At 43.0% G+C, this 27753-nt stretch overlaps 1 protein-coding gene across 2 annotated transcripts in view; it reads right to left on the bottom strand.

The window, feature by feature from the left end:
• L3mbtl4 (L3MBTL histone methyl-lysine binding protein 4) overlaps nucleotides 1-27753 on the bottom strand; it is a 472751-nt gene that overhangs the window by 413457 nt on the left and 31541 nt on the right. For both annotated transcript variants that reach the window (XM_031368651.1, XM_031368654.1), the window contains exon 2: nucleotides 21446-21910. The gene's annotated coding sequence lies outside the window, so the exon portion shown is untranslated. The remainder of the gene's footprint in view (nucleotides 1-21445; nucleotides 21911-27753) is intronic.

Below are 27753 nucleotides of genomic sequence, written 5' to 3'. Positions count from 1 at the left end.
ATCATGTGGAGGATGGGAAGGAACACTCACATACATAGATTATGTATAGGGTGGGGAGGAACATTCACTTCCATAGATCCTATGGGGAATATTCATATACATAGATCATGTGGAGGATGGGAAGGAACACTCACATACATAGATTATGTATAGGGTGGGGAGGAACATTCACATCCATAGATCCTATGGAGAATATTCATATACATAGATCATGTGGAGGATGGGAAGGAACACTCACATACATAGATCATGTGTAGGATGGGAAGGAACACTCACATACATACATAGATCATGTGGAGGATGGGAAGGAACACTCACATACATACATAGATCATGTAGAGGATGGGGAGGAACACTTACATACATAGATCATGTAGAGGGTGGGGATGAACATTCGCATCCATAGATCCTGTGGAGAATATTCATATACATAGATCATGTGGAGGATGTGGGAAGAATGTTCATATGCATTGATCATGTGGAGGGTGGGGGAAAAGGAAAGCTGGATACATGCTTCTATAACTTGCAGTACGACAGCAGTTATAAGAGGCTAGTAGTAAAAACAGGACATATCTGTGTCTATCCTCTTTCAGAGACTCTTTGCCTATGTTCCTAATCACTCAACAATGATACAATAATCTCTTCATAACCCCTGAGTATCAAGAATTAATATCAAACAGTGCATAAAAATAGCATTTTCTTGATATTCTATCTGCAAGAAGACACATATTACCTGGAGGTACAAATAAAAAACATGTCATGCATTAAAAAGCCAGGTGTAAAGTGTGCCCTATTATAGTCCAAAGTCTACTGCATTTGGTGTACAACAAAGCACACTGTACATTTTAACGCTTCCCAAGTCAGAAGGGTCTTAGGCTACTGTCAGCCTAAGAGTAGCCATGGTGCGACCACTGCTCCGTGCACTGCTGACTCGGCACTGTGTCTGGTGATTGAAGAGAACAGCTCTAATCCTAGGCTGCTTTGGTCTGCATGCCATTAGCAGGCCATTTAAAGAAAGGATAGGGGACGTCCTAGCCATTGTCAGACGAATGTCGGAAGGCATCATCAAAATGTGCAGACAGAATGAATAACAGCACCTTGGATGAAAAGCTCAGAGACACTATTAAAACTCTCCTTTAAAAATGTTCAATATTGATATCCTTGGTGACATAGAGGCTGACAGTGTGTGGGAAACTCAGACAGTGATGGCTGAGCCAAACCTGCACTCAGGTTCATGAGATAATAAAGTTTTATTTTTTTAAAAAAATCTAATTTATTAAACTAATATATTGCACTTCAAATAGCCATGAGGGATAAATAATAATGTGTGAAAGAATAAAGGGAGATTCTTTTTTAAAAATATACATCCTTGGAATAAGAAAATATAAAAATTTAATCGGCATTATTTTTATATTTTATATAAAATATATTTTATTATATTTTAATATATATCATTAGTACTTAAAAGAACAGAGAGTCTGAGAAGTAACAATGATGTGGAAGCAGGCATGCATATGGGGCAATCATGGGCAATCATGAGTAAAGCACATCTACTTTACCCTGTAGTGGGCTGATTTGTTCGGGGCAAGGGAGTCCTTTTTCATATTTTTTTTCACTCCTTCATAATTTGACATTTCTATAATGGATGTCAGTTCATTTTGTACCCCATTCCACTCTCTCATCCCTCCCTGAAGCCCTTCTTCCATTCAAGACCTTCCTACTGTCCTGTTGTCTCCTCACAGGTGACCCACACTCTTCAGATTCTTGACCAGGGGTGGGTGGGGACAGGGATGGCTTCTCTGTGGCTGTTCACCAATGAGAGTGTCACCTTGCTTCTTAATAAACTTTAACAAACAATAGTTGCTCATGGAGGGAGGAGCCTGGTGGGGCCCTATTCTCCTATTCTGATAAAATGTTGATAGAATTTCTCTGTGCCTTCCAGAAAGATGGGAGTGGATTTCATTATACCATCACCCATGCTATTTCAACTCACTATGTCTTTTTTATCTTCAATCTGCAAAATCTATATCTGAATTTATTTCCGAAACTGTGGTATGTACACACAATGGAGTTTTATTCACTCATTAAAAAGGAATGAAATTATGACATTTTTAGAGAGACAAACACAACTGGAGGTCATCATGTTAAAATAAATAAATTGGACTGAGAAAGGTACACACATTTCCTCTCATGTGAACAATTTATCTTTTTACACACATACCACACACATACTGCACACATACACATGCATACACACACATCATCTCACACACCACACACTACACCACAAATACAATACTCCACCACACAACACACACCCCACATGCACACATACCACACACCACACACACTACATCATACACCATACCACACCACACACACACACACACACATGCACCTACACACACACCACACACACACAAACATACACACACCACATACAACATACAACACATGCACACCCCATACACACACAGACCACTACACACACACACACAGAGACCACCATACACTACACACACACACACACCACACCACACACCATACACACAAACACACACCCACACCAATCATGTGAAAGAAAAGAAGAGGGGCTTTGAACAAAAAGCAAGACATCTAAATGGAAGAGGAACAGGAACTGATAATGTGGAAAAAGATGTTTTGTACATATGAAATGAAACCAGAAAGGAAATTGTTTGGCAGAGAATGGGAAGCAGGGGATGGTAAAGGAGAGTGGGGAAGGAACTAGGAGATGAATATTATTAGCCAAGTGAGATTATAGAGATTATGAAAATGCCATGTTAGTTACTTCAGTGGTAACCTTCTGCACATGGGGGAAAGACTGAATAGGGAACTATGCACCTGGAGACACAGTAAAAGGACATATATAACTTTTCCTGAACCATGAATATTTTGCTTTTCTCTTCAAAATTTGTCTTTCTAAAGAATCAAGCCTCTCAGAAAATAATTGCTGTTGGAGATGAAAATACAGGTTTCTCATACACTGATGATGCAGACATTGCAGTTCATCGACTGCCCCAAAATCAACAGGAATCTGAAAGTGTAAGTGATTCCGCTTGTTTACAATCGATACCATGTGCTTTCTTCAGAAGCACTCAGAGTAGGGATAGAGGGATGGTCAAATGGTGAGAGTGCTGCCTCCTCCTCCAGAGGACCTGGGTTTGATTCCAAGCACTCACAGGGCAGCTCACAACCATCTGCTTCTCCAGTTCCAGGGTATATGATGCAGGTACTGCACATATATGTACACACACACACACATAAATGCATTACACCTATACACATAAAGTATTAAAAAACAAACTCTAATTACTTAGCAAGTTTGAGTTATTCTGTTATTGGCCATGTATGGTCCCATGTACCTATGCTCCATAGCTCCTGATAATGCGCACTCATCCATTAGATCAAACCTGGTGACTATATGCTTGAATGAAATGTAAGAAGACATCACGGGCCTAATCTATGACTTTATACCTTCTAAAAGCCATTTGGGTTTTTCAACCAAACATTTGTGAGGGATGTCTGATTAGGGGCAATATTTCATGGCAATTGTATAGACGTGGTAAAGACCACAACCTACATCCACAGAAGCACCACAAGCATGCTAACAGATAAAAGCAGGAACACACACCTTCAGGGACAGGAAAAGTTAAATTAAGTTCCAACTAATAAATGAATCAGAGAGATATCAAAGCAATGAAGATAATTAGATCATGTTACCTTTTGGTTTCCAAAAACTGGAACCTCAGAGAGACAAATTTGCTGATTTAACTCATTTCCTACTTACATTTGGGCAAAGCAAAGATCATGATGGAAACAGGCAATGTTGTGAGGTGCCAGGATAAAAAATGGAGCCCTTAGCGCTGAACATATAATCATTTATTAGATTAAACCTAGTGGCTGAAAGCTTTAATGAAATAATTATGGAGGTCAATGGCCGGATGTTTCTGTTTTGCCAAGGAAATGGAAAGCTTTCTCTAGGAGAATATAGCAATTTCTAAAAACACACAACTGCCATCATTTTCATGTGTGATATCGTTGAGCCAGTCACAAATACTGGCTGTAAGTATAAGATAATATGACCTAAAACCAAAATACACTATTATTAATGTGTATATTTGAGTTAATAGCCAAGAACATTAAAATGGGAGAATTTCTCATGAGCTATTTGGAGCACATACCAAGTATCAAACAGAAATCCCAGAACTAGAAAAAAAAATCTGAAACCAGTAGCAGATGAGCACAAGAGTTTGGGGGCTTCTGTAATCTCAATGGCTGGTCACTAAACGCTTTGAATAATAAGATGCTCAGCAAGCACAGACTGGATATATTACAGGACACTTATCCAGTAGGACTAGCAACAGTGTGCAACAATGGTAACATCCTCAGTACGTGGCCACATGAGCATCACAGACATGCTGATAGAAGGAAGGATTCAGTGGGGGTAGGGGGGAACACAGCAAACGATCCCTCCATACAAAGTTCAGGGATAGGCAGAACTAACATAAAGCACGGAGGTTGGGACGTTTGTCATTGTAACCCTCCTGCTTGACCCTGCCTGCCCCTCATAACCACACCTCTCTGCCCACCTCTTGCTATTTGCCACGCCTCGCTCCTGGTTCCAGTTACATCGGAAGTCCCACCTCCAGAGACCGAATAAGGAGCTGCTGATTGGGCCAGCATGCTGATGAACTTGGGGGAGGGCTTTTGCCTCACCTATTCTACCTGTTGGCTTGTAACAAAGGGATTATTATTAAATACAAGATAGCTGAGTGATCACACTTGAGTGCTGTCTAATTTTGACTTTCCACGTGGATTAAGGTAACATAAACATGGCTAGCCAATTTCCTCCTGACTCTATATTCCAGATAACCCGTTCTTACTGTTGCCGCTGGCCAGCAACATGTCATGGTACCTTGGAGGTGCTGAGAGAAATGCTCTCCAATGGATGGAGCTGCTGTGGGCTGTGCTGGGATCCAGGATTCTGGTTTGCATAGCTCGTGACCTGGGGTGGGCTTTGGTGACGCAGCTGTTTTTAAGCACCTTTGCTCCTGTGAGTAGCCCCCTCACCCATACTCCAGTGAGTAACACCAGTGAGTACCACTCATTGGTTCACCAAGTCAGACTCTGTGGCATCCTTATTTTGATCTGTCATGAGTTCCTTACCTGGGTAACTAGATGATTGCTCATGACTTCATAGGAACAGTGCTACACAATATGGTAATATTGTTTTCTCCAAGGGAGCAGTAACCCTGTGCCACTTTTATAAATCCTTTCACAAGAGCCTACCTTAACTTCATATATTAAAAACTAGGCAATATAGCAACCAGAGATATAGAACTTGTAAGAAAGTCTGTGTGACATACACATTTCTGGCTGTATGTCCAAAGGAAATGAAATTAGCTTTCCAAAGAGACAACTGCCTTACCACGCTTATCATAAAAGTATATCACAGTTAAAAGGCAGAATCAGCTTCACTCATCAAAGAATGGGCAAGCCAAATGTGGCATATAAACACAAGGAGAAGAAGGACATTCCAGGGCTGGAGAGATGGCTCAGAGGTTAAGAGCACTGACTACTCTTTCATAGGTTCTCAGCAATCACATGGTGACTCACAACCATCAGTAGTGGGATCCAATGCCCTCTTCTGGTGTGTCTGAAGACAGCTACAGTGTACTCATATACATTAAATGAATAAATAAATCTTTAAAAAAGAAGTACATTCCAACATTTATAGCAAAATTAATAACACCAGAGGATAATATGAAAAGAGAAGGCAGAAAGTCACTCGAGATCGGGAAGCACGTGAGGAATAGAGTAGATGAAGAGAGGTTCTTAGCAGATCAGGGCACAGCATGTCCATGCTGGGAAGAACCTCACACCCACCCCAAGAACCATCAATTAGTGCATGCTGTGAAGAACCCTGCAAGAACCATCAATTAATATGTACAACTAACTGAGTCTAACCAAAGTATTTTAAGTTGCAAATTGTGATGTCAATAGCACAAAATGGGGCTGAAGGGAAACAGAATGGCATAGATTTTATTTTCTCTTCTGATCAGAGTTGGTACTGCTCAAAATGAGTTACATGTCTGGGTGGTTTGTGTGAGACTGACAGCGAGAGCAAAGAAAACCATGTAGTCATTAAGAGCAGACAGGAATTGAATCAGGCCATTGAACTGGAAGAGAAGATGGTGACAGAAAGGAAGGAATGACAGATAGTGAAATGGAATAACTGATATGGCCACACTAAGTCCTCACCTGCTGGTCATTATTTTAAATGTCTACACTGGGGACCCTTGGCACTCCTTACGCATCTGTAGCTCTTGTGTGGGGCTGAAGTATCCAAGGCTTTCCCCGTCTTCTTTGGTATGTCTACTGGTGTCATTCCTGTCCAGCTCATGCTTATGTAGCTATGTTGGTTACACTTTATGGGATAGCCTCAGACATCCCTAGAAGAGACAATCTCATAGCATATTCCCTGTGCAAAGTAACTGAAGTCAGAGAAATTTAATATATTTACAAAGTAAATTCCAACGATGGAGTCTGACGAAACCCACAATACCTTAAAGGTCACACAGAGTTTAAAGATAAAAGGATTCTGAGTGGATGGTAACCGGAAAGGAGTAGAGTCTGAGGCAGAAGGAGACTTTAGGTCAAAGACTACTGCAAGTTGTAGAGACTTATTACAACTCATTGAGAGGACACAGCTAAATCAGGTGGAGTAGTGCATGTCAATCATTCCAGTACCTGAGAAGCTGAGGCAGGCAGGAGATCCACTACTACTTCAAGACCAGCATGGGCTACATGGAAGCAAGAATGGAGAGCAGTGCAATAGTAATGGCCCATTTCTCTACAAAGTATAATCTAGACGGAAAATAGCAAAGCTTAACATGATCAGCCAGAAATACCAGGTATGCATAAAGCATCATATCTAAGAGCCACAGATTCTACACTGTGCTAAAGCACTCAGAACATTACCACCAGGACACACGCACACATGTGCACACACACATATATACACACATATGCATACACACATGCACACATACATGCATACATGTACACACATACAAACACATGATGTGTGCATGTCAGGCTGTCAAACAAGTCTTAATAACATAAGAAGATGGAAATCAATCAAGTCGTTGCTTCAATAAAAACATCAGCAACAAGAGTACAAAGTTCATATAAGTCAAGCAACACACTCCAGAAACTCAATAGGTTAAAGAAGAAACCGCTAAAATATATCTTCATATAATCGGATGTGGAAGCATAATACCCAAACCTCTGGGATATAAGCAAAGCAGGCAAGGAAGAAAACAGACAGCAATAAATGCCTTCATTAACACACACACTCACACACACACACACACACAAATAATAAACTGGTATTATGCGACATAGAGCTTAGAAAAAGAACTAAGCCCAGTTTTGTGTAAGAAGGAAATAATAAAGATTAAATCAAATATAAAAAACACTAGGAAAACAGAAAAAAATAAAGCTAAGAGTTAATGTATTCAAATAGTAGACAAAATGATAACCACCAATAAAATTAACTTTGCCAACAAGAACCACAGTAAATCACAATTTAAAAAAAAGAAATACATTTTATACTACAGAAATACAAAGGTTCACACCAGACTACAAACAATTACCGCACAAGCGGCTAAGCTCTCATAAAATAGTTGACTTAACAGAACTACACAACTGATGACCACTAACCATGAACACTGAATCCTGACAGAGCTATAACGAGATCTAGTCAGTAATCAAATCTCAACCTCTGTGGCACTGAGGCAGAAGAATTGCTAAGGGATTGAGGCCAGGCTGTCCTACAGATGTATATCAACAGAACTAAGCTAAGTTACAGAAATCACAGACAAAATTGACAAATCTTCAGTCAGATTTAAAAACGGGGGTAGAGAACCTCCCAACAAAGAAAGATCCAGAATCAAATAGATCCAAGGATGAATTCTAAACAAAATAAACAAAAACAACAACAAAACACCCACATATACACACAAAAACAAAACTAAACTAAAACCAAAAGAATTAAAGCTCACGATGCTGGATACCTTTCGAAATACTGAAGAGGAAACTCTTCACAAGACCATTATCCTGATACCAAAGCCAGACAAGATTACCAAAAACAAAAATTATAAGCCAATAGCTTTGATGGGCATGAACACAAAACCCTTAACATGGTACAAGCAAACCGAGCCTAAAGCACATAAAAAGGATCATATGCCCTGGCCATGTGGGATTTATCACAGGGGTGTACAAACTTTGGTATTTGAAATTTAATCAGGTGAAGTTTTATATATCATATACTCAAGTGATCATGGCTGAACACACTCAAAATGACAGCATCCCCAGTGCTGAGGGAATATTACAAGTTCAAGGCCAACCTGGGCTACAAAAAGATCCCCAGGATCAAAACAAAACCATGAGAATTGTTTAATAGATGTATAAATCTAATTTCAAAAATGTATATACTTTCAGCCGGGCAGTGGTGGTGCACGCCTTTAATCCCAGCACTTGGAAGGCAGAGGAAGGTGGATTTCTGAGTTCGAGGTCAGCCTGGTCTACAGAGTGAGTTCCAGGACAGCCAGGGCTACACAGAGAAACCCTGTCTCAAAAAAAAATTATATACTTTCAATGTAAGAATAAAATTCTCAACAAATTATATACAGAAGGGGCAGAACTCTACAGAACAAAGGCCATGTGTGACTAGCTAGTGCCCAGCAAATGCTGCCTCAGTGGTGAATAGTTGAGGTTTTTCCAGAATTAGACAAAGATCTCACTCTTTGCCAAACAGTGACTTTCATTCTGTGTACCACTGGATGTCCCAACCAGAGTAATGCATCAAGATAAACAAACAGCATCCATCTTGGAAAGAAAAGAGCAAAATTACCTCCCTTTGCAGGTGGCATGATTGTATGTCTGGAAACCCCTTAAGATGTCACCAAAACACTTTCACAACCAATAAACAAATCCAGTAAAGTTGTGTAATACGAACTCCACACAGAAAGCGTGTAGTGGGAGGGGAGCTCGGCCAAGTCGGCATGGGAACAAGAAGAGGGCTTGTGGGTCGTGGCAGTGCTCGGCATTTTCATCTGGGTCTAGTGTCCCAGGCAGGTCTACTTCCCAGATGGGTGAAGCATCTCACTCAGATAGGTACCCAGACTTGAAAAGCTCATCCACTTAACAAGATCCTGTTCTCTAGAATACAGCCTGTCCCTTCTGAGTTCGCACAACCTCAAGAACACCCTAAGAACAAAGTGGCTTACACCCTCCGATTGTTAGAAAACTCAACCCAGAGAAAGCAGCATCTTTCTGCATGTGAAGATAAGACCCACTCATAACTAGGAGTTGCTGCATGCTCATGGCTCACACTGCTTCTTGGCTGTTCTCCAGGATCATGGACGGTATGGCAGTTCACAACCTTGAACTATCTTCCAACAGGGTCTGCAAATGCACTAGGGTTCTCTACTGAGTTACCCACATGAATGAAGATGCTCAAGGAGGCCAGAAGAGGGCATCAAATCCCTGGAAATAGAAGTATAAGCTAGCCTTTGTGAGCTGCCAGGTGGGTGCTGGGAAGCAAGCCCAGGTCCCTCCCAAGATCAATAAATACTCAAGTCACTGAACCATCTCTCCAGCCCTTCTCCACCTTTTTGGATACTTGATATCTTAATCAATTCCATCTCAAATGTTTGTTGCACCTAACTGTAAGCCTCTGGTTAATTCCCACACTGTGAGTTCTGTCTACTTTCCCTAGGCAAAAGCAAGAAAACCCCACACCAGACTCCCATGAACATTGAATGTAAGCAGCATGTTCCAGTGAAAGAGAGAGAGGGGCCTCAGCTCAGCCAGTGTAATTTCTCCATTCTTTACTGTCTTTTCCATATGGTGAGAACATTCATGTGAGAGAGAGAGAGAGAAAGAGAGAGAGAGAGATAGAGAGAGAGAGAGAGGAAGGAAGAAAGAAAGAAAGAAAGAAAGGAAGGAAGGAAGGAAGGAAGGAAGGAAGGAAGGAAGGAAGGAAGAAATGATCAGTAGACTTCAAGCTGGAGAAAAATTAAAACTGATATTTCTGGGAGAGCTTTAAGCATCAGAAATACTTTCCCCAGCTCCCATTTCCCTTAAATCATAATGTATATATTCCTATATATCTACAGTTAGCTATCATACAGAAGTAATACAAATTCTCATTTCAAACTCCAAATGTCTCCTATGAACTTCTAAACTAAGACAAATGAACAAACTCAGTGTTCATTAAGTTGAGCCAAATATTTGTGAATTATAACTCACCACAAGTCAGGACAGGACTGGAGCCTTCTTAGAAGGACACACACATTCTGTCTTGCAAGCTTTGCACACATTGTGCATCTGTCAAACATACACTTGAGCAATCTGAAGAGAAATATGCTGGCCTGCTGCCCCCTATGTCACTCAGCATGATCAGCCCAACTTACGGTGCCCAGCCACAGCTCTCGAAAGAAAGACTGTGGTTAAAGCTAAGGGTTTGCTTGTGCATTAACTACTGATTGTGTACACCCTCTGCTCTCCTGGATACTCTCAGGGAGCACTCTTACTAACGAATTTTCATATGTGTGACGAGGCAAGAATTCTACAGACCATTTAGTCGGGCAGATGTAATGAGATAAAAGATGCAAAGACCTTAGTGATGTCTCCAAAATGAAATCTGTCACGAGTGCAGAAAATATGGTTCTTGAAAGACTTTTAATAAATTAACTCTTTACTTACAATGTGATAACCATGGGGTGAGGCAAGAGTATGTGAACTGTTTTGCTTCATTTCTAGAAAGAAAGAAAGAAAGAAAGAAAGAAAGAAAGAGAGAGAGAGAGAGAGAGAGAGAAAGGAAGGAAGGAAGGAAGGAAGGAAGGAAGGAAGGAAGGAAGGAAGGAAGGAAGAGAGAGAGAAATAACAAAAAGAAAGATGAAACCCCAAATTCCTGAGAAGCAATAACCTCCCATTTGTCTGTAAAGCAATTTTGGAATCCAAACACAATAGACAGTGAATTGTAACAGCTCATCAATAGGAACAGCCTACAAACCAAAGATGACAATGCACAAATAAAAGGCTAGAAAAGAGAGTTACCCCAAAAAGTATCATGTGATTTTATTCAGCTCTTCTCAATGACTTAGATTTTATCAAGTTTTTGTCAGTTCTCTGAAATATTAAAAATACATGAACTGATCAGATTTATGACTAGGCAAAAATACATTAGGAGCTAGGGAGATAACTTTGTGGGTGAAGGGCTGGGCACAGACATGTAAGCAACTGAGTCCAGGCTCAAGACCCATGTAATGCCAAGAGCAGTACTGCATGGGTAATCCTTGGACTCTGAAGGCAAGCGGGGAATGGAGACGGAGAAGCCCAGAAGTGGGCCAACTGGCCTGGACATCAAGGCAGTGAGGAGGAGAGCCTGACCCTAACGAGGTGAGAGGTGATGGTGTACAAGTGAAGACAGACGCTCAAGTCTACCCTCTGATCTCTCTACACACGCACTGCAGCGTGTCTGTACCAACATGCATGCACGCACACATGCAAGCACGTATGTACTCTCTCTCTCTCTCTCTCTCTCTCTCTCTCTCTCTCTCTCTCTCTCTCTCTCTCTCTCTCTCTCTCTCTCTCTCTCTCTTTCTCATGCACACACACACACACACACGCACACACACACACGCACACACACACATGCACACTCACACACACATGTTCATACCCATTTAAAAAAGAGACAATCAGGTGTGTGTACAAGTGAAGACAAATGCTCAAGGATACACTCTGACCTCTCTACACATGTACTGCTGCGTCTCTGTACCAACACACATGCGCACACATGTTCACACCCATTTAAAAAGAGACAACCAGGTTTGAAACCTTCCAAGGCTCCAGTTATAAAATAACTCCTAAACATCCCCTTATTTTTACCTCCCCACTGAGATGTTCATGCCACACTCTCTCTGTCCCTATAAATAAGAGCTCTATGAGTATGCCAGACTTTCTGTGCTCATATACTCTTAAATCCCAACGAATTCTGTAATGTCTTCTGTGTCAACACAAAGCCAGTAAGCCAGCCTGTTGCAAGCCAACATTTGTGCTACGAGGAGCAAGCAGAGAAAAACCATACCCACATCTCAGAGAAAAAATGGCAACCAGCAGGTGCCAGAGAAGCAGTTAAACCTCACTTCAGGACCACAGCTTCACTTTGCTGTGTCCTCCTCAAGGTAGACATTTTCCTGATGTCTCACATCATGGGACACGTGGATTTTGCTCTAAATGATCCAAGGCTCTGGGACCTTTGCTCCCACATCAAGCCTTGTACTAGCCTGTTGAAATTGACAGTAAGTAAATAAAATAAAGAATAAAACCATGCAAGTAGGAAGTAGTGCCTGTCTCTAAAGGAAATGGAAAGGGCTGACTGAAGAACCCCATACTAGTGTGTGTTTTCTTACTGCATGTGTTTCTCTGTTGCCTTTTCTCACCAAACCTTGGGACAGTACTGAAATCCCTAAGCCTTCCTGGGAGGAACGCCATGAAAGAACATCAAGAAATATGTGAAATAAAAACTTCTAATCAGTGGGATAACTAGGATCTTCTTCCCCTTAGCCGTTCATTTCATTTCAGCATCCTTCGTGAAACCAGCTTCCTCCAGCACCTCCAGCCAATGCTCTCGTTCCAGGTACCAGGAATGTGAGAGGAAGACAGACTGCTGGTATTCTTAATGGGAATACAGGAGTTCTCCACATGCTGATTGCCTGATTTCAAATTGCCCTATCAAAATGCTGAATACACATAAGCAATTGTGAAGATATCTTTAGACTTCTGGGTCCCAATTACAAACAATCAGGACTTTTGGAGAAAAAAAAAATGTTCAGAGGAAAAGTCAAGCCACAGGCATGAAGGACAGAAGCAGGGAGTGTTTTCTGGTCATTTGATGGATAAATCAGTGCCTAAGCACAGCAGATTATGTAAAATGCATGAATCGCAACACAGCCATCAAACCGGAATTGCTTATGCATCCATCCATTAAAAGCATCTTCAAGCTGACTCCATTTAGGCCTCAAAGTTCAGAACATAATCTCATTATCACAGTGTTCTCTTTCCTTCCCATGGGAAGACAAGAGCTAGAGCCACTAAAAAGTTTCCTCAACCAAGTCAAGGTTAGATGAAGATAAAAGTCCTGAGAGACTTTCATCAAGGGTGTGTGTGCTCCCTCCAGATCTCACCTGCCTCCCCCTGGTGTGTGCTCCCTCCAGATCTCACCTACCTCCCCCTGGTGTGTGCTCCCTCCAGATCTCACCTGCCTCTCCCTGGTGTGTGCTCCCTCCAGATCTCACCTGCCTCCCCCTGGTATGTGCTCCCTCCAGATCTCACCTGCCTCCCCCTGGTGTGTGCTCCCTCCAGACCTCACCTGCCTCCCCCTGGTGTGTGCTCCCTCCAGATCTCACCTGCCTCCCCCTGGTGTGTGCTCCCTCCAGATCTCACCAGCCTCCCCCTGGTGTGGACTCCCTTCAGGTCTCATTTGCCTTCCTTCTAGAGAAAACAACCTCCACTGTTAAATATGAAGCTTTAAGCAAGTGCTCGATGCTCTGCTTGTCAGTCACTGAATTTGTAACACGCATGGGTTGCACTGCCCAAGAGACAATTTCAAGGCTTCTGCCATATCTTCATTATCTGTTCTAAGTCTTTACTAACATGCGTGTCTAGGTGTCTTCTAAGTAAACCTGTGTTCTCTGGAAACACGGTTTTTAAAACAGGGATCCGACCCTTTCTGACCTCCTTCCTTATAGCAAGAGAAAACTGGAGCACCAGCAGCAGAGCCAAGGCCTTGTAGCAAGCTGGGCTGGGACTCCTTCTCACCACAAACCTTGTAAAATGTCTCCCTCAGTGATTCAAAATGATGTTACCACCTTCGAATCAGATTCCTCACAAGCTTACAAAGTTTCAGAACAGAAGAGACATACACCAAGAAGAAAGTGAATTCTCATGCTCTTATAGATCCAGTTGATTGATAGCCTTTCACCTGCTCCCCCCACCCCACATCCCATCATGCCTCAGCTTCCACTGCTCTTTAGACTAAATCCATGACCCTCTAGGATCTGACCTGCCCAGACTCAGGAAGCATGTGTCCTGTGGGTTTATCATATCCCCACACAGCACACCTAACTCTTCAAATATATCAGCTGCTCTTTTTGCACAGTCTCTTGTCACTGAGGAGAGAGGGATGGGGAAGTGTACATTGCTCTGGGGACTCTCCCTGTGCAGCAGAAGGAGAAACAGAAGGTGGGAAACTGGCCCTGTGAGATCCAAGGTTTGTTTCAAACTTGTTCTCCAACTGATAGCCTTGATACTTACTTTCAAGTTATGAAGGTCTGGCCAAGACCAACATCTTGGCTTTCCACATTTACTGATTAATATGTAACATTTCTGTTTTATACCAGTTAACTTGTACATCCCAGGCTTTAGACAGTCATGGAAGATGTACTTGAGTCATTTTAAAATACAAGAATTATTTCAGACATAGTGGAATACATCTGTAATTCTGAGTCTAAGGCAGGAATGCTGTGAATCCCAGACTAGCTTAGGATAACCACAGACAGAGACAGACAGAAAACACACACACACACACACACACACACACACACACACATACACGCTTTCCTAAAACAGTCTAAACAGGTTTGTCCTAGGGATCTTTAACAGAAATCTTATGCTGAATCCATTTTAACCCTTTAAGTAAAAGCCATAGAGCAAGAGGGAATGAGCCCAACATAGCTGAAGCACTGACAGATGAGGAAGCTCTAAGAAATAAGAGCATGTCAGTGAGTCACAGATTTCTATCCTATAGTGCCATCTCTGTCTTCCCCTTGCACGGCTAACAGAAGATGCATAAAGGATGTGTGTGACTGAGGAACTCAACTTCTTTGTTTTTCCCTCTCTCAAGTGTGGGTTGATAATTCAAAACTACCATGTGACATATTAACAAGTTGAGAAGTAGAAGGTAATTCTGTCATATGTGTGCATGACACATATATACATTTTAGTAATGTGTATTACTATGTATCAATGTACTGGTAGCATATATTAATAATATATTAGTATGTATTCATATACATGTATCAATAATGCGTACAGTTATAATGTATATTAGTAATGAATATTATTGATATAGAACAAGAACAATATCAAGAGTCTAAACAGGCAAGCACATCAGTTGCTTTGCATTCTAGAGTCTTCCATTGTTCAAGGATCTTATACAACAAATAATCAAAAATTTCACAAAATTAATTAACTCAGAAAAAAGGTTTTCCTAGTTGAATGCCTCGATAAATAAACTGTGAGGAGAGACAGGAGTGAGGCAAGTGAGGGGAAGGCTGGTGGACTGGCAATGAAGATGTTGCCATACCTTACAGCATGTGCCTGAGTACACAGATACGCTGCCCGTTTCATGGGCTTAGACGTGGTTCTGCGGTTATACGTTAGCCAGTCGTGATTTCAAGAATAGGGCTGGACAAAAACAGGGGACTGGCTAGGTGGTGGTGGGGATGCTCACAGGGATACTTACAGAACATCAGCAACAACAATGCTCGTTGAACTTTTCCCTATGGCCCACAAAGTAAACAGAACACTGAGATCAGTCTGCTGTAGAGAACAATGCTCTGACTACGGCAGTCCAAAGTACCAGAGCCAAGACTCAGCAGACATCCTCACAGGAAGAGTAGCTCTCTCCAGCATACTTAGCATGAGCCATCTACCAGACTCTGACAACACCCTTGTCTCCATGGGGAATAGCTCCATCTCCCTGCTGGTCTCCTAGGCTGGCAGCCATTGCCCTTCCTGCACATAGGAAGCCGCTCTGTGTGCATGTGACTACAGAGCTGTCACTACAGAAGGGTCAGGACAGACTTTAGACTCAAGCTGGCCAAATCAGATTCCTATCTGAGAACAGAAGTATGGCAGAGCAGAGGAATCCTCTTAGTACTTGGGCTAGGCACCATGGGAGTATCTATTTTAAGCAGGTGGAAATGCAGCAAATCCCATGCAGTGAGGAAAGACAATGATGGACTATTGTAAAGAGATGTGCAGGCAGGCGGAGTTCTAGCTGTACGCAGTCCTGAGAGGGGCTTCAGCTCTGGCGGAGGGTTTCCTCAGCACCCTCCAGACAGCTCTGGTTTGTATCACCTTTCACCTGACACTACCTCTGCTAGATCTCTGCTCTGAGTAAATGACTGAAGTTGAAGACCTTCACATATCGAAAATCCCTGTGCCAAAGTAGGGATGAGTCACGAGGAGCAGAAATTAGGGGTACGGAACTGTGATTGAAAAGGAGATTATGAGAGCTAATCTCAGTAGTCAATTTGGCTGCATTTGAAATAATCTCAGAAACTCACCTCTGGTCAAGTCTGCAGAGGAATTTTTAGAAGGAGTAAGTAAAGAGAGAAGCTCCTCCCCCCACCCCCGGAGGCCCCAAGAGGGCAGGAGCCCTGATGCAGCCCAGATACAAGACCAGAGGGAAATACACTTCTGCTATTTCCTGCCCAATTCCAACTCTTCCTTGTAAGGGCATCTACCTTTTTGCTTCCACCCTCCCTGACATCAAACCCAGCTTCCTCAGCCATCCAACATGGACCGAAGACCAGCAGCTCTCAAGCAATGCTCCAGACCTTCAAAGCCAGAGACTGCTCAGACCCCCAGCCTCATGGACTTAGTGGCTACTGGATTCTGGGTAGACAGGTAGGCATTGTTAGACTTCCCAGCCGTATCCTTCACAGCAATTGGTTGAACGGTATTTTCTGACCACTTTCTACACACACCCTTAGAAGTCTGTGACAAAAGAAACATGGTAGAAAATATGGGAAAACGTTACAAATTATTTAATTTCTAAGCAATACCAGCTCTGAAGGGAAGGGAGGGGTGAGGGAGGGGAGGTGTGTCTTCTTTCTGGAAAACCAGGAAAGTCACCGGTGGCCCTGCTGCCCCCGAACCCCGGAGGAACAGCCTATTCGAAAACACTTTTCCTGTGATTTCTGTGAAAATAAAGAAGTTGTTTTTTTATGAAGTCTTACAGAGATAATGGCCTAGAACAAATGTCAGGGACAAAGTTAAATGTTAGACACAGACATTTTATCCTTAGTGTAAAAACAAGTAAGAGAAAAATCATCCAAAACCACTCAAGTTTTCATTTTCACAGCTGGTAAATTGTGGCCGTTAACAGCAAGTGGATTCTGCACTCTGTTTAACCTCTGAAGCCTTTTTCTCCAACTAAGTCATGTGTAGAAACATCTGAAACATCTACACACAGACCCTGCCCACTCACCTCCTGCTAGCAAACCCGGGGCTCGTGGATGGCCCAGGTGTGTTTCCAAAACCCATGTCTTCTCAGAGCACTGCCACGGTGCTCTGACATAAATTCAGGCCATCAAGGAAAGGACACTGATAGCTGTGTTACACAGCAAACTGAGAGCATGTGACAAAGCAAGGGCATGCCTGCAAAGCTGCTCTCAGAAACCCGGAGATAACAAGAGGACAATGGCCAACCTGCTAAGTGCTTACTATACGGCAAGCTTTAAAACTTTTTATATGAATTACTTTAGATGAGCCATCTCGCTCACTAGTCCAAGAAACAGGGACTACCACTAGCCTACAGGAAAGAATAGACTGAAACTGAGAAAGACCAGGAAACAGCCTAATGTGACAACTTTTAGTAAGCAAAGAGGCTTGGCATCCAGGCAGTCTGGGACTTCTGTGCCACTTGACTGATATGCTAATGTGGATCCCAGAGCAAAGGGTTTTCACAGTTACTGGGAGGAGATCACACAGACCTGGAGATGAGCTGACTCTGCTCCAGGGAGTTTACATGGCTTCTCATTGTCACCATAGTCACCCATTTCTAATGAAGGAAGGAAGAAGGGGTGGGGGGAGAAAGGATGTGCCTTCATGGCATCACCTAAACAGGACTGTCAACCCCTGCTCTGGCATGTGCTCTGCCTGTACCTTGAAGGGGTCCCAGGCTCTCCCCACTACCCTTGTCGCCTCAACAGCCACCAAACACTACCTACTGAATAGAGAAGCAGATCCACAAAACAACTCTCTTCTATGATGCCATACATCAAAGAATCTGAAAAATCGATTGCACTTCAGAAAATACTGAGCTTGCTCTCTTAATTCACATGATACATGTTTTTATTTGTATCTTAATCACTAAAGAAGTATATACTTGTAGAAATGTACATCACATTCCTTAACATACCTGTGAGAACCACAACAATTTTCAATGGCATAATAGAGTCCGGAGACAAAGACTTTCAGAATGCCTGCTGTTACTGTTGTATTTTTACAAGAGCAAGAGCCCACTGGTCAAAAGTAACAGCTTTGGGGTTGATCAGGCATATTTTCTTTTCACCTCATTCTCCAGTGAAGAGTTAAACTGACAAAATTAAATTATCTTTTAAAGTTAGGCTTAACATAAATTTACACTATAGCATGATAAAATGCAGTATTTATATGGCATCTTTGAAATTAAGTAGGATTAATTCTAATACTTCAAAGTTGCATCTAATCATATATTTTTTTCTCTATAATACCAAGTAGCTTCATAACGCTAATCTCTGGACTTCAGTAGCTAAGTCTTCAAGAACTAAGCAGCAGAGGTTAATAACATATATTTCAAATGCAGTGACACAAAAGTTGCAGTTAACATCCTCAGAATTAAAAAAGAAATGATGACATGACACTAATATGAGATTAGCTTTTTTAAATATAGTATGGAAAGCAAACATAATTATAATGTAGTTTTCAAAATGTTTATTCTTGTGGTTTCTACAACATAGGCATAAATATCTGTACCCAGGATCAATGTAATCACCATTATCATCAAAAGTATCTTAGAAACTGAGACAACCACACAGTGACATAAGGCCAAGTGATGATGGTGTAAGGCAACACCATAGAATACATTTGTAACAGTCGCACAGTGACGTAAGGCCGAGTGATGATGGTGTAAGGCAACATCATGGGATACATTTGTAACAGTCGCACAGTGATGTAGGACTGAGTAATGATGGTGTTAGGTAACATCATGGAATACGTTTGTAACAGTAGCACAGTGATATAAGGCCGAGTGATGATGGTGTAAGGCAACATCATGGGCCATGCTTGTTAACAATCGCACAGTGATGGAAGGCCAAGTGATGATGATGTGAGGCAACATCATGGAACATGTTCATAACAGATGCTACTTCACAAGGAGAAGCATTAAAGACTTCAATACACATAAGCACAAAGTATGTAAACACTCTGCTCTATACAATCAAAAAGGGAGACAAACTGATAGAGAAATACATATCCAACAGCAGGCTAAAGAGTTACTGTTTCCCTTTGTCATCATGACTTAGAAATACTGACAAGAACACTACACACATTGATCATAAGTATACCAGATAAGCATTTACACTAATTTGCACTGACTTTAAATTAGTCTGTTGTCTGCTTGCTTTTCTCAGGAGAAAAAAAAGCAGGAGATTGCTATGCTCAACTTTCCACTTGAAATTAAACATTTCAATTGTGTTTTTAAAAATTGCCCAGATTTCTCTTACAATGATAAGGTAGTGACCACTGTGTGCTTTGAACTGTCTGACTCTAGATAAAGAAAAAAAATTCCACAAAGCAAGAACAGTACATAAAATCAAAGAAACAATAAAATCCAGCCTACTACCTCCCAACATAAATCGGCTCATCTGCTCCTTTCTTCTCTTCAGAAAAAAATTTAAGTCTTCTCTTTAAAAAGCACTTTAAGTGCTGTTACTTTTTTTGAGGAAAAGAATCTTCACATTATCACCACTTCTCCAAGGAATGCCAGATTCTGTCTTTAGTCCCCATGTAGTCAAAATTCCATCACCTGAACTGAATCCAATAAGTTTGCTCGCCTGAATCAAATCAAGAGGAAGCTAAGCATATGCTTTCAAACTCTGGAGAAGATCCCACAGCCCTGGCCAAGGTCACCGCACTAGGGTCACAGCAAGTGGGTTGCGTCTCTTTATTCCAAGATGGGAAGAGGCACCATCATCTCTTTGGTACACTGACTCCGTGTGGGCTAGCGGACAGAAGGCAGTGTTATCCTTTAACTCTGTACTAAGTTAGGATTACATGTGCACTTAGGATTCCTCCGTGCAGATAAAGGAACAGAAGGCCAGGTGTCTCAGGGTCGCTGAGGGTGTGGCCTCTCATGGGGAAGGCATGTTGGAACTGCTCAGAGAGGAGTTCTGAGTCATGTGACAGAGACTGCTCCTATCATAGCAGACCAGAGAGCACAAAGAGAGATGGGCAGAGTCAACAGGCCGACTTTATCTCCAATGATTTACTTTCTCCATCTAGACCTCATCCTCAGTTTTCAGAAAATCCCAGAATAGCCACTAACAAAATGTTCGGAAAGAGGGCTTGCCAGGGACAGTCCAGACTTAACGCCTAACAACATTCATTTCCTGATATAATAATAAATGGCCATCGCTGTCCACGTAAGGTCAGCACGGTCTTCATTAAACACCCATTAAATACTGCACTCCCTAATAAAAAATACCTGTAAATGTTGTAATGGATAAAGACCATGGTATCATAAATGACTACTTGAAGGTCATCGTCCCATATCTGAGAGTGTTCAGCGTGTCACTGAATAATGAAAACAAAAAGGTTCACATCCTTAAATAATGTTATCTTTAGAATATCAATAATAAAAGGAAACATGTAAGACAGAACCCAGGGAAAATTTTATAAATAAATATATAAACACATATGTATATATATGTTCGTGATACTAATTAATATTCCTATAACTAATTAACATCATAAAGTGAAACTATGACAGCTTCAAATGGCTGCTAGAATCTAGCTTAAGAGAGTTTGCCAAGACATTTATACAGGGTGAGGATCTGCCTTGTTCTAAGAGCCAGGCACGTTAAAGGAACCCATGAGCCTCCATTTATCCACAGATCTACCCCAGCTGCAGAAGCCATACTCTGTACTCTGTACACATGATCTCTCATGACAAAGGAAAAAAATAGCAGAAAACCTGTCAGAAAACATTCTCTAAGCCTCAGGGAGGCAGAAAACACCTCTTCGTCCTCGTCCTCTTCCTCTTCCTCTTCCTCCTCCCCCCCTCCTCCTATAGGTAAACAGAGTTTGCCTGTGCCCACCACAGCTACCAGAGGGAAAAGCCAGAAGACCCTTAGACCCCAGTGCTTACCCCAGAAACTACCTTCTCTATCGGTAGTCTAAGCCTTAGCTTAAGAGCCATCTTTCTGGGGTGGCGAAAATATTGACTCCCTCACAATTACCCAGAATATTCCTCCTTGGCCTCCAGTACGCAAAACCATAGAGATCTAGCACCGACACTTACCTAAAAGCAGTCACCGTAAAGGCCAAGAGGAGGCTTGCAGGCCTCCAGCCACCGTCTCAAACTTAAGTGGACTCTGAGAAAACTCTCTACCAACGTCCTCCCGGCTCAGACAGCGTATTCTTGCTGGAAACTGCCGGCTGGAGCCGGGAACAGGCTTGCGGCACTCTGGTGGGTGAGAGCAAACTGCATCTGCTTTGCGCACACTGGCTCTCTCCTCTAGTCCCAGCGAAGACTGCTCCTCCGTGCATGTGGCTTTTCCTACTAAACGAGACAATCTTGCTAAAGTTTCTTCAAGGCTGAGTCCAAGACAGTCCCCGGTGTGTTCTTATCTCACCCTCTGCCCAGTAGCAACAGCATGTGCCAGTTCCTCAGAATGTTCTGGAATCGACTCGTCGAAAGGCAGACTGTTCCCAGATATAGCCCCTTGAGGTAAGGCCACTGTCCGATTCTAGATTCCCACCATCTCTAGAAAAAAACAAGCAAACATTCAAAGTAGCTTTTATGTTCAAAAAAATATTTTCTTCACAGTTTTCCACACCCTTCCAGCTTCGGCCAAGAAGCTTGCAAGCACAGCACTGCCGTGCCAGTTCTCACACCCATCCCCTCTGTATCTCATACCCGAAAGCCTACAATGGATAGAGTAGCCGCACAGCTACAAAACAGGAGGGTGAGAATTCAGTACCAAGTGTTGAGAGGGATTATTTGGAAGAAGATTTTATTAAAAGAAAAAGGTTAATTTTTGAACAACTCAAGAAATACTATGTCACCGTAATATCTCTGGACTTCAAAAGTAAATCATATAAAGGGAAGAAAATACACTGCCTCGTCTTTATGGCTCTATGACAAAACAACCGAGACAGGTCATTTTACAAAAGGAAGAAGGTTTTTTAGCTAAGACCTGTGGGGCGGTAGGCTGTGCAAGCAACCTGGTCCCAGTGGAGCAAGGGGTCTGGAACTCCGAAGACCCGGTGGGTGGTAATTTCCACCTGCACGTGATGGAAAGTGTTCGCCCACGCCTCCTGGGCCCCTGGCTCCTGTTGCAGTCACAGTCCCTTACAGCCCCCCCCCCACCCTGCCCACGCAGGAGAGGTGTATGATATCTGTCACATATAAGCAGCACCAAGCCTTCCCACATGCAAATAAGGTTTCCCCAAGCTCTCAGCCCAAACCAATGAGAATTACCTGCTGTCGAACCCTGAATCACCCCCAAAACTGTATATAAATCCTATCCAGGGAATTAAAGGTGTGTGAGAACTACTCTGCCATCCCAGCCTTTTAGTCTAAGAGCTGTAACACTTGGGAAGAGGTCTGCTGCACTGCACTCCTCACTGGCTAGTCGCCTCTCCTCAAGTTCAGCCTGACCTGACTCAGTGCAGGGCTGCATAGAGTAACCGAGTGACCTGGAAAGCAGGCAGAGACGAAGGGGAAACCAACTGCAGCAGCAGAAGCGGCGGAAGTGACAAAGTGACTTCTCCTCCCTGCCCGTGTTCACTTCCCTTTGCTAGAACTCTTACACCAAACCGAGCCAGATATCTCCGTGAAAGCCTCTGGTACTCAGGCCCACAAAGACCATGGCCAGAAAGGCCGAAGGAGAAATTACATCTCAAACCAGAGACTGGCAAAGCATACGACCCCTTTTGAAAACACATCTCCATGAACCAAGGCCTTTTAGGTCATTTCTTTAGTGGACTCAACAATCCCCAATAGCGCCGCTCTGGGAATCACATCATGGACGTGCTGGGCTTAGGAGAAGACCTCTCTTCCATCACACATACACTTATTAATTATTAGCTTTCTACAGTTCTTCTATGATTAAGAGTTAGCCTTGGGTTAGCGGTTGAGTCTCTGAGAGCCCTAAGGATCTAGGTTAGTTGACACTATTGGTCCTCCTGTGGGGTACCCAGCCCCTCCAGGGCCCTCAGTCCTTCCCCCAACTCTTCCATAAGACTCCCAGAACTCCGTCCAATGCCTGGCTCTTTCTGCATCTGTTTCAGTTAGCTGCTGGATGGAGCTTCTTAGAAGACAGTTATGCTAGGCTCCTGTCTCCAAGCATAACAGAGAATCATTAATAGAGTCAGGATTGGTGCTTACCCCTGGCATGGGTCTCAAGTTGGGTCTATTATTGGTCAGCCATTCCCTCAGTCTTTGCTCTATCTTTGTCCCTGCATTTCTTATACACAGGACAAATCTTGAGTCAAAAGTTTTGTGGGTGGGTTGGTGTCCTTATCCCTCTACTGAGGGTTCTTCTTGGTTTCAGGAGGTGGCCTCTTCAGGGGTCTGTCCCTAACGCTGTAAACTGGTTGTGAAATCCATTCCCCTAACTGTCCCTCTTTGTCTAGCTTTAGTGGGAGAGGATGCACCTAGCCCTGCAGAGACTTGATGTGCCAGGGTGGAGCCATACCAGGAGGGTCCTCCTCACTCTCAGAGGAGAAGAAAATAGGGTATGGGAGAGGGACTTTATAAGGGGAATAGGGGAGGAGAGGGTCAGCAATCAGGATGTAAAGTGAATAAATAAATAAATAAATAAATAAATGAGAAGAAAGAGTTATAGTTATTACTAACTTTTACTGCTTTCCATGGTCAAAATTATTAGAGGGAAAACACCAGGCCCCCATTGCTCAAGACTTCACATGCTCCCATTCCAGTAACTACAATAACAGAGTACAAATGACATCCACTGGATTGACTGCTGTCCCGGAGACAGCACCTGTTAAAGATTAGCGCCGGGCCGTGGTGGCGCATGCCTTTAATCCCAGCACTTGGGAGGCAGAGGCAAGTGGATTTCTGAGTTCGAGGCCAACCTGGTCTACAGAGTAAGTTCCAGGACAGCCAAGGCTACACAGAGAAACCCTGTCTCGAAAAAACAAAAAACAACAACAACAACAAAAAAAAATTAGCAGCTGCAACTAAACAGCTTCTTAGCATGTGATTATCGTCAGCAGACAGCTTCTGAGGCCTTGGAATGGTTTGACTTTGTGAAAGCTGAAGCAGGGTCAGGATAGCTCGGCAAGCAACAGGCTTTGGCCACCGAGTTTAAGGATGTGGGATAGCCCAGAATTTGACTAGCAGAACCTGACTATAGAATATAAAGTAGAGAATGGCACCTGGAGAGAATGGAAAGTGATAAAGAGAGTTGAAAAGGAAAGAACTATCCCAGCCTGCCACCAGATGGGTGTTGTTCTGTTCTGCGTCTAGTGGGCACACTCAGGACAATGGCTAGCAGAAGGCATGCTGACAGAGGAACAATAGAGCAAGCACAGCACAGTGGATTTGATGTCACATGGCCCCTGGGTTCTGAGCCTCTCAGAGAAAGGTAACGCTTACACAAAGTGAGGACTTGGAAAATGACGACCAGCCTCTAAAGGGTGTGCTGATGATTCTCCCCCATATCTGACCTGTGTCTGGGTGACTGTAGGAAACTCGGGTGACCAGCCTCTAAAGGGGCCGTGGTGTGCTGATGATTCTCCCCCGTATCTGACCTGTGTCCCGGTGACTGTAGGAAACTCTGCCTCCTATCCATCTCTGAGTGGTATGCGTACAGGCGAAAGGCAAGAGCAGACGATGTTTTCTTCCGTCTCAGACACCCAGTAAAGGTAGACTGGCATCCCTGATTGTAGCCGAGAGGGACGCAGTTGTGGAAGTGTGTATGTGATGCCAAGCACCTGAATTGCTGAAGAGCAAGGGGCTGGGAAATATAGGAAATGTCTCCATTCTGATAAAGATTTAGCTCAGCTCTCCCCCAAGTGGAGGCCTTTGGGGGTTAGTCCCCTCTACACACACACTGAGGGGGGAGACGGGGAGGAGAGGGAGGGGGGAGGGGAGAAGGAGGGGGAGAGGGAAAGATACTACTTAGGTGTGCCTGACTGAGGATAGAAGTTCTGTCATCAATAGCTCACCTGCCCAGAGGTGCTTACCGCCCAGTCATCACACGTACATTAAACAATTTCTTTTCTATTGTACTTTTATATTTTAAATCAATAACTAGTGTGCTAAATATACCGTAATGATATTTTCAAACAAAGCATGTTTTTGTGCCTACCCTCCCCTTATCCTACCCCACGGCTTCCCCAGCTTGCCCTTATAAACTCCTCCACCTCCTGATTCTGCTCTCCATCCATGTGCCAAGTGTCCTTCTGTCCATCTCCACCCTCCCTGGTAACCCACCTTCTCTGTGCCTCTTTTCTAGATTTATAGACCCACATTTATACCATCGCACATATATTGCATGTGTACACTTTATTTTTGCTTGTTTAGAGGGAGGCTTTTACTTGTTTGTTTGTGGGTGTGTTTTGTTATGTTTTGTTTTGTTTGAGACAAGGGTCTCACTACACAGCCTTGGCTGTTCTACTTTCTATGTAGACTAGGCTAGCCACAAAATCACAAACATTTGCCTGTCTCTGCCTCCTGAGTGCTGGAATTAAATCTTAAGAAAAATGAAACAATAAAAATTCTCAGGAAGATGAATGGGTTTGCAAAGTATTATTAAGCAAGGTGAGAGGGAATGTTGCCTCTGCCTCTCCTAGGTTGAGATTAAAGGTGTACACCATCGTGCCAGGAGAGACAGTAGTCATTAGGCTTAAAGGACCACGTAGGGTTCCCTCTGTCACTAGAGTGATCAGAGTAAAAACCGACAAACCAATGTGTGTGGCTGTGTATCAGTGTGCCAGTGACTATGTATTTACAAAAACAAGAGTCATGCCACATTAGCCATTTGACTGTGGTTTGCCAGCCCTGGCCTACCGTCACTTAACTGATGAGCTGAAATATAGTCGATCTGAGTGTGCAGCAGACCGCCTAGAGCATAGTTCTGAAAATGTAAGTGAAAACAAGTACAAAGGAAGTGTGGGGTTCAGAAACTGCCAGCCGAACCAAACACCCATAGTTTATTGAACGCATACTTTATTACTTGACATCCAGGACTGCTAAAAGGACTTGGGGGCTCACTCTTCTTCACCTGACTGCATTTACTTACCAGTACATCTGTTGGAGCCTACTTCTTCAGGGTTCCAGCTTATACAGAAGCCTAACTGACACCCCCAACCTCATCGGACTGAGCAACTATTAGATTCTTGGACTTCCCATCCACAGTTGCCCATTGTTGGGTTAGTTGGACTGCAGACTGTAAGTCATCATAATAAATTTCCTTAATACAGAGAGACATTCCATAGGTTCTGTGACTCTAGAAAACCCTAACTAATGTACCTCCCTTCTTTTCCTACCTACAACCCCCAGCAAAGCTCAGGCCTCATACACATGTTGATTATTGGCTCCAGATGTGTCTGGATTGAAAAGAAACAAAGTGGATTCCTGAATGTATCTATTTCCAGAGAAGACTGTCCTGTGGGTCAACATACTCAGTGGCAAAGACCTGCCTTAAACAAGGAGTTAGAAGGAAGAACAGAGGAACACGCACAGGCTGGGGTCTTTCTGCATGGTGCATTTTATGGCCACTATTATCCATGGTTAGTGACTTTGTACACAAAGCTTTTCCTGGATGATTCCCTGGAACTGAGGCCATGTCATTTGCTTCTGTTTGATTCTGAGGAGTCTTTGACTGAGAAGACATGCCCTTCCCCGCCTCTGTAGGGGCTACACACAGCTCTGGCAGGACGTTTAGTCATTAATCATATGAGTAAAACCAGTAAATTCCTTCTAAGATATGTGTGTGTGTGTGTGTGTGTGTGTGTGTGCATGTTCATGTTATGCATGGGAGTTGACCTATGTATGTTCTATTAGTTTGGTGTTTCTGGAAAACCAGATCCTAATTTGATTTCTGTTACTATGCTAAACACTGGGACCAAAAGCAACAGAGGACAAACTCTGGTCAAGAACGACTTCAGAGATGTGGCTTAGATGCTAGAGTCTGTCAGTGGGCAGAGCCACATCAGGACGAGGAAAGCAGAGAAGTAGAAGCATGTGCTTACTGGCTTGCTCCCTCTGGCTCATGCTCATCCTGTTCTGATACAGTCTGGGTCAGTCTGCCAAAGAGTGCACTTCCGCACAGTGGGTGGAACCCTCCCACATCAATCAGCAAGCATGACAATCTCCCACAGACGTAGTCACAGATTAATCTGATCTGGAAAAACCCCTCAGTCGAAACTCTTTCTTCTCAAATGACTCTAAGTTGTGTCAAGTTGTCAATAAATATCAGCCAGGACAAATTGTGGCAATCATAAGTCCCTGTTGCATGCCGGGATAGTGGTGGAGGCCCCTCATTCAAGTATGAGGCAAAAAAAAAATTACACAGACCCAGCTCAGTTCTACCTTGTACATGCGAGGGTGCTTGTGAGACAGAAGAAAGCCACATG

The sequence above is a fragment of the Mastomys coucha genome, unplaced genomic scaffold (genome assembly GCF_008632895.1).
Source record: "Mastomys coucha isolate ucsf_1 unplaced genomic scaffold, UCSF_Mcou_1 pScaffold14, whole genome shotgun sequence".
NCBI classification, from domain to species: Eukaryota; Metazoa; Chordata; class Mammalia; order Rodentia; family Muridae; genus Mastomys; species Mastomys coucha.
This window is presented reverse-complemented; position numbering and strand designations above follow the sequence as displayed.